This window comes from Galendromus occidentalis, unplaced genomic scaffold (assembly GCF_000255335.2).
Source record: "Galendromus occidentalis unplaced genomic scaffold, Mocc_1.1 scf7180000077464, whole genome shotgun sequence".
Classification (NCBI taxonomy): domain Eukaryota; kingdom Metazoa; phylum Arthropoda; class Arachnida; order Mesostigmata; family Phytoseiidae; genus Galendromus; species Galendromus occidentalis.
In genome coordinates this window covers 995,969-1,004,200 of record NW_003805452.1, presented here as the reverse complement: position 1 = coordinate 1,004,200, position 8,232 = coordinate 995,969, and the positions used below count along the sequence as shown (strand labels likewise).

The window sequence follows — 8,232 nt, the reverse complement described above, 5'->3', positions numbered from 1 at the left end:
CCAGGTCAGGACCGCCAAACAGCTTCACGTTCACTACATGTATTGACGCTCATCGTCGGAGTCAAGCGATTCCATGTAGGAGTTCATCCCTGCGTGTCCATCGTTCCCCATGCTCCTGCACATCATGCGAACCTCGTCGCCCATCGTCAAGTCCCCGGAAGAAGATGTTTGCCAGGAATACACGAGATCCGATGAGAATTACGAATATTCTGATTGCTCTCCGGGGCGCTACCTACTATATCTTCCGTCCCGACCGGCTGACCAGAATTCAATGAGCGAACTGTTCTCCGATTCCTCACCTGCTTCTTGAAATCTGTCACGATGTCCACGCGACCGTCGATCAGAGCTCGAGTGAGCGTACAGTTTAGGAACTCGTTTATTCGAGCCGGTGTCAGAGCACAAACGTTGCTGAATGAGGCTACAGACACCGCTTCGAGAAGATCAGCAGTAGGCAGATGCATGGCCACGATGAGAACGACAGCGAAGAAGTCCATTCCGGACTCCTCCACCGAGGCCCTAACTTTAAAACAACATAGACTGATCGGTCGCTGCTGGGAGCTAGAAAGGATCCAGGCGAGAATCTACCTCTGGCGAAATTAATCGTCGAAATCAATTTCCCGCGATAGAATTTTCATGTAAGTTACCCCCTCGGAATTTAAGGACTTCTGTCGAGTTGACAACCTTACCGAAAGCTTCTAGACGGTCTCCAGGCCGCGACCGGGCAAGAATCGGAAGAAACTCTTGCTCTTGAGGGTTTCCATGTGGTTCGTTTTGTTCAACAGTCAAAGTGAGCTGATTTCCTCCGAAATCTCCATACGATCTGTGTTTCCGCGGCGTTTTTGTTCACGAGGTCGACATTAAAGGGAATATCCATGAGTCTCGGCCTATAGGATAGTTCTTATCATTCTGCCCTCAAACAGCTGCGAGGAACATCAACTACTACTACACGCGGAAACGCTACAACTGGTCTCCAACTCAGTTCTTATTACTTTTCGAACATAACGGCAGCCTTCGGCATATTCCAGGTAAGAGGATAAATAAATACCAATACCAAGACGCGCCCGAAGAGCCGGAGCCATCGAAAGCGTTTCAAGGGACACCTCGAGCGGGACGACCAGAGAAAAATTTCTCGGACTCGGCGGAGAGCACAAAACGGAACGAGGTCAAAGATCTTCTGCCTGCCGGACCTGCTAAGTTATTGTACGCGGCTTTCCGAGGAGCTCAGGGCCAGAAATTCCCTCTGATGACTGATACGAGTTCGTACCACGAGAATAATCCAAAAAACTCACTGAAATGATTTCTGCCGCCTTTAATCGGGTTTGGCCACACTGTGCGTCGCAGCTAGATCAAACAGCGTTGCTCTCGCATGCTGCCACCGACGTTAGTCTTGCGAGACCGGCCCTAAGGATGTCGCGGCCCAGGAAATGCAAGGTTCCCGTTGATTACAAGAAACTCAACGGTTAAGTCGGGGAGGGATGTTGAGTCCCTTCGTTATTTATGCGCCGCGGCAGAAGCCTGTCTCAATGAAAAGGCGGCCATTTTTGCCACGGGGATCTTTCTTCCCGAGCCGACACTTAGTACAGTCGTTGTGTCTCTTCGCTATACCGAGTCAGCATCCTTATTCGATCCCCAAGCCCAACAGATGTTGGGATTGGAACATCTGTTATAGATATGTATGAATATCCAGGAGTCTCGGCCTATTGGATAATTCTTATCATTCTGCCCTCCAAAAGCTGCGGGAACATCAAATACTACTACACGCGGAAACGCTACAACTGGTCTCCAACTCATTTTTCGAACCTAACGGCAGCCTCCGGCATATTCCAGGTAAGAGGCTCGCTCGCTTGCCGCGTAAAAGAATATGGAAATATACATAAGAAATCGCAAACTTCGTTCTAATGTAATTTTTGATATGCATTCCACAACTCCTGTCAACGGCCACCTGCTGCAGATCACGATGCAGGCTGCATCGTGATCTTCAGCCGAACCCTCCGACTTTCCGATCCAGCTTTCGCTTGTATCGGAGTAGTGGCGTTCATGATACAGAGCGTCATCAAAGCGTTCGCCTACAAGGACAGCCTCTACTACTTGGGTTATGCGTTCGGAGTCACTGGTGGCACCGCCGCGGTTGGCATCTCTACGGCCGCTTCTCGGATCATCGGCCCTGGGAGATGTGATCTCGTCTCTCCTCTGCAACGCCTTTCTCGGCGTATTCCCAGGACTGCCTTTCCTATTGGGGGCTGTCTTGCAGCTCATCCCGCTGGGAGCGCTAATTTACTGCATCCGTTGTCCTAAGATCGAAAAAGATGAATTCGTCCACCGGAGGCTCACATGAGCGGTACGCCGGTACGTCCACCATCCAAAATCTTAGAGATGAGCTGCCGATAACAGATGCCTGAATGTTTTGGAGCGGATTCATGATTGGCGAAATCCGGAGGAATAAACCAGAATGTAGTCCTTCCTCCGGACAATACGAGTCTCGGCGTGACATGGAACGGCCGTCAGTTTCAATCTTACTTTGCTCCTCAGGTGCGGCAAGGAATTTGCAGATTCGAGGTAAGCTGATGTGATCGCAACAGGCGACCGGTGTGTGTGTGTTGCACGCTCTTGAAACACATTGAGCGGGCAAACTTCGTTGCTTCTGTTCGAACGAAACTCATAATCATCATTGATTCGACTGTCTGAGTTCTCTGCTGATCTTACTGTCGAGATGCTCCCGAGGAGAGGAAAGTCCGACATGCTTAAATCAATCCCACACCGAGGTTGTTGGAGATGCTCCGCGTCATCGAAAGGACGGCTTGTTTGTGATCTCGTTGCCGTACTTTTCCAATGGCGGTCGAATTACACCAGAATCGTCGGGTGACCTTTTTTTCAATTGAACTTAGGCGATGCCCTGGTGAAACTGCGTATCGCATAATTGTACAGTTCCGGGATAGATGCGAATTTCCAATGGAGTAATCTGCTAGTGTAAGAATTGTTGTGAGAGCAAATACCCCTAGCTAAGGTTCAAAACCTCAGTTCCATCTGACCATATCGGTCCCGTGCGTTCTTGTGGGTCCGAGCCCCCATGCGACTCCTGGACATTGCGACGCCTGTCCGGCTGAGCGGAACGTTTTATTCAAAGAGGGCTTGTCGATATCGCAGCTTGTGCACGAGGCCATCTGGATTCAGCTGGGGTTCACTGGATAGAGGCAGATTGATTCCGAACAGATTCTCGAGGATACTCTTTGTTCTCGGATCGGATGAGCATTCCCTTGTGGGAAGCATTGTACGTCAAAACCAAGGACTGTCAAGACATCCATGCATACAATAAAACTATGTATATTGGGGGCGGTGCCACCACGAGATGACCCGTTCCTCGTGATTAATTTGTGTTCCGTACTTCAAATATCCGGGAGGAGCCGGCGACCGATGCACATCGGCGCCAGAAGCATCGTTCCGATTGCTGCGAATCGAACGACTTTCCGAATTTCCCGAAGGTCACTCGATCGGACCTATTCACCAACGACAACACATGAAAATTCTATCGCGGGAAATTGATTTCGACGACTTCATTGTGAAATTATCCGATTAATTTCGCCAGAGGTAGATTCTCGCCTAGATCCTTTCTAGCTCCCAGCAGCGACCGATCAGTCTATGTTGTTTTAAAGTTAGGGCCTCGGTGGAGGAGTCCGGAATGGACTTCTTCGCTGTCGTTCTCATCGTGGCCATGCATCTTCCTACTGGTGATCTTCTCGAAGCGGTGTCTGTAGCCTCATTCAGTAACGTTTGTGCTCTGACACCGGCTCGCATAAACGAGTTCCTGAACTGTACGCTCACTCGAGCTCTGATCGACGGTCGCTCGGACATCGTGTCAGATTTAAAGAAGCAGTTGAAGAATCGGAGAACAGTTCGCTCATTGAATTCTGGTCAGCCGGTCGAGACGGAAGATATAGTAGGTAGCGCCCCGGAGAGCAATCAGAATATTCGTAATTCTCATCGGATCTCGTGTATTCCTGGCAGACATCTTCTTTCGGGGACTTGACGATGGGCGACGTGGTTCGCATGATGTGCAGGAATCGCTTGACTCCGACGATGAGCGTCAATACATGTTAGTGAACGTGAAGCTGTTTGGCGGTCCTGACCTGGGAGGCCTGAAGTCGATCTGTACCGACTCTCGACAGTAGAACAGTCCCAGGTGATGGATATCGGAGGATCTGCGGCGGCGGAGGATGAGAGCGTCGCTTGCTGATGAGATTGAGGTAGCCATTCATTATAGTGTCGTTGAGCCAGTTTAGATTGTGGAGTGTTTCCAAGTCGGAACGACGTATAGAGAGGTTGTCCGTTCGAGCCAGCACCACGTCCGCTCCTTTCCTGAGAGCTTCTCTAATCACTCGGTCCATCTTATCGCTGATCGCTGGTATCTGAGCATTCGAATTCTCAACTTGGAGCCAACACAAGTTCTGAGGATTCGACGCATGCCCAGCACAAGCATACAAGTGATCTTGTAGGAGGTTGAAGTATCCATCGTCTGGGAAAATTTGTGATTGAGACCGAAGAGATGACTCGAGGTCACCGGGATCGGCTCGCCTTCGAACGCGGTCTCCGATCAGGCATCTAGGGGCGGCGACAAATGTTCCAGCCTGAGAGTCGCCCACGGTGGCCGCGTGTGCCAAGTGCGGTTCACTCTCGCTACTGGACTCGATCCATCCTTGAAGCCGATTCAAGTTCCGGGATCCACACGAATTACTAGCATTGGAATTATTCCCGAAGAGCCTGGAGTTTCCATGGTAGAAAGGAATATCAGAATGAGTCAGAGGAGCCGATTCTGCGGCAACGGCTCGCCCTCGCTCGTCGTATGCGAGCAGGCGTTCAGGCACTGCGACCAAGATTCTCGCGTGGAGATCGCCTGCGGAGGCTGCAAGTGCCAGGTGCGGCTTATCCTTGCGGCTTGACTTGATCTCGACTCGACGCCGTGTCAAGGTTTGTGCTCCAGACGAATCGTATTTATACATGCGACGAATTATACATGGCGAGCTCACGCTGGCATGAGCCTTCGAGAGCCTCTACTTCAGAGTTTCGCCCGCTCGACGCTAGGGTTCGCTGGCGACTGAGAGCTCACGCAGCGCCGATTCCGACGGGTTCGCTCTGTGAATATGTATTGAGAAAATAGCTTCTCGACGCCATACCATCCGTTCTCCTCAAGTTGACGGAATACATGTATGTGATCAGGTGATCAGCCCCTATTCGTGCGGATAGTCCCAAGCTTACGTCCGTCTCGCGGGGTCTCGTTCTCTGCCGCGGCCCACGACTCACTGAGCTCAATGGCGGTCTCTGCCTCGACGCTGCCTCGAAGATCAGTAATGGTGAATTGCGTGCAATAAAACGGCAGTATCACGGAGGTAATCCTATAGAATTCGATCTCCGGAAATGCAGTTCTCAGTTCATTTTCATCAATTCTCGAAGAGATCTTGGCTGAGCGGGAGTTGGACGACCAACCACCCGCAGACCTCTTCGGCTGATGAGTAACTAGAACGAGGGTATATAGAGCTCCAATCACCCCATAGGAAGCATACAAGATCTAGCATCGACAGTGACATCGCTCCGTCAGCGCCCGGTGGATTGGGTGCTTAGCTGTTGAAATTACAATTTAGTAATCAATTGTAATTTCAACAACTGACCAGTCTTCCAGCGGCCCTCGTGAGCGGCGGGGTACGCTAGGTATGATGTCACCGCGAGCTGCGTCGCCGAGGCTGTGTGGTCCAGCCCTGCCGTCGTGTGCAGGTTGAACCGCTTTGAAATCCTGTCACGATGGCACCTTTTGCTTCCGTCTCTAGTTTCGATGGGGCTCAAGAATGAGGGTCGCCAGAGCACACCGTACGATCGGAAGGAGACGGTTTTTTGTTAGCATATCGCACCTTCCCTGACAGATCTCGATTGCTCTTCCGAATTCGAAGCCACTTCGGGGCGATTTCTCGCTCATTCAAGCTGATTGCTATTGATGGAGGGCATATGTGTTGCATACACAATGAACAGAGTTTGTTTTAGTCGACGTCGTAGACCTAGTCGCTGAGCAACTGTCAAGATGATTGTCTACCTTAGTGCAAGCCGTGCAGACATTAGGCTCAAACGCGGCGTCTCCCATCGGAGTTCCTCTGGCCCTCGGGCGAAGCCGTAGAGGCCGTGAGTTCGGGTACAGCTCGGTTTCGCGAAACCCCATGAGGCATGGCTCATGCCTGGATATGAGAGGCAATCTCGATGCCGTAAAGAGGACAATGTCCGCGCGGCGAAAAGCGGACATCGAGAACGGACACTTAATCAAGATATTTGGCCCGCTTCATGAGGCCGATTCTTTTCTCCAACTAATTCTCTGATCAAATCACTCGGGTGAACTGCAATGTCCAAATACCATCGTTCAGGGAAGAATTTTTTTTAACCAAGACTAGGCTCATGCTGATGCTGTTGACACCTCTGTGCTCGAAGAGAAGATAGCGCGGGGAGTCAATCCCCAAACAAAAATAGTGCCGTTCCCTCGGCAACTCCGAACAGCGGACACTTCCTGTGTGACTCCGAGAAGCGGACGAAAAATGACGAGTCCCCTCATGTCGCAACGCTGGTCATGCCTACTTGCTTATCGTTGATGCCTATTCGAGGTATGGATGCTTTTTTTATAGGCGGCCCATCTCAAGTCGGAAGCTTATCAAGTATCTGGGAGTCGTTCCTCGCCGCTTCGGAGACCTCGGTGCAATGATAATTGTCGCCGATAACGGAGGTCAATTACTGTCAGCCGATATCGATTAATTTTGTGCAAATCGGCATATTGTTTATCCTTTGCCATCACCGTATTTGCCCCAGAGCGATGGGCTTGCTGAGAAATAGTTTGGCACTCCGAAACGTTCTCTTGAGTCGCCGAACCCCGTGGCATTGGGGACGGCGGTAGCGAGGTATAGCTGTACACCGAGCGCTTCCCATTACCATAAGACTCTAGCGAATGTGTTTTTAGGCCGTCCAATACGATCGCCTTCTCTGTTTCCGGGTCGCGAGGCGTCAGCTCTGCCGAGGATTCATAGTACAAGCAGGACCTCGGCAAGCATCATTGAGTTTGGGTCCGTTCCTCTTTGGAGCGAAAACGAGTGGGGGCTGCCTTGGACGGCGAGCGCGGAGTTCCGACCAAGTTCCACTGCGGCATCGCGAGTCGCGAAAATCTTGCGCGACGAGAAGGTTGACGGGCAGTACCTTACGCGGCAGCTGAATCAAATCTGGAGAAGATCCATCAATTCACCCAGTACTATCAAATTGGAAGCAGAGGATTCGTTGGCGTTCGTTTCCGCTGTTTCACCTGAAGTCGTCGTTCCGCGTTGCCCGACGCCCGTAGTCTGTGGTTTTCCCCCCAGGGACTTACCAACCCGACAGGTCACTAAGAGATTGCCGCCCACTCGCGAAGTCAAGAAGCCCACAGACTTCGGTGCGCTTGCGGGTTCCCGCCGCTTGTTCAGACATTATCGCTAGGGAGCGAGGAATGTAGTGTATACCGGGTGCTCCCCCACTCGATTCTTCGCTACTATTCTCGGTATTCTCGGAAACGCTGAGTTTCGAAGAAAAAGAGTTGGGGACCTCCTTTTCGGATGTCAAATCGAAAATAAGGATGGGTCCACCTCCCCCTTTTTCTTCTAAACCAAGCCGTTTTTTGAGGGAGATAATCAGGAAAGAAATGGACGCTCCTTCCTTCATAGGGAAAAATCGAGTGTGAGACTTCCTCTCGTGGGCATCAACCCTGATTTAGCGGGCAACATGGTTTCCCGAAGGGAAATCAAAAAGCCAGGGGGTTATCCATCGCACTTTTTCCATCTCACCGTTTCCAAGACCAAAACAAAAAATCCTGGGACCGCCCTGTAGACCCGAAGCTTGTGGCTTTCCGTCTGGCTTTCTCCGATGAGTTTTTCCGATTTAGGCGAGACTCTAGAATCACTGCGCTCCGGAAGCTTGTTCTCATCTCATCACTGATGATTCCCGGGGGATCATATCCCATATCCAATCGATCCTTTGGAGCCCGGGTTGGGAGATTAAGGCCGGGACCGAGCGATATATCACGAATTCCCTCGTCGTCGGTCTGAGAGAGCGAATAATGTTTCGGAATTTCAATGCTGTTGGCATTCGGCAGGACGCTGCAGAACAGAGAAGGAATCGGATTCTGTCGCGAAGACCAGGCAGCGTTATCAGGAGCTCTCGTGAAATCAAAGCCATCACAGGCAA

General features: G+C 51.1%; 1 pseudogene; it reads left to right on the top strand.

Annotated features, from left to right (window-relative positions):
* The first annotated feature begins 468 nt into the window (after window positions 1–468).
* LOC114828277 (uncharacterized) lies at window positions 469–2,335 on the top strand (annotated as a pseudogene).
* The last annotated feature ends 5,897 nt before the right edge of the window (window positions 2,336–8,232 follow it).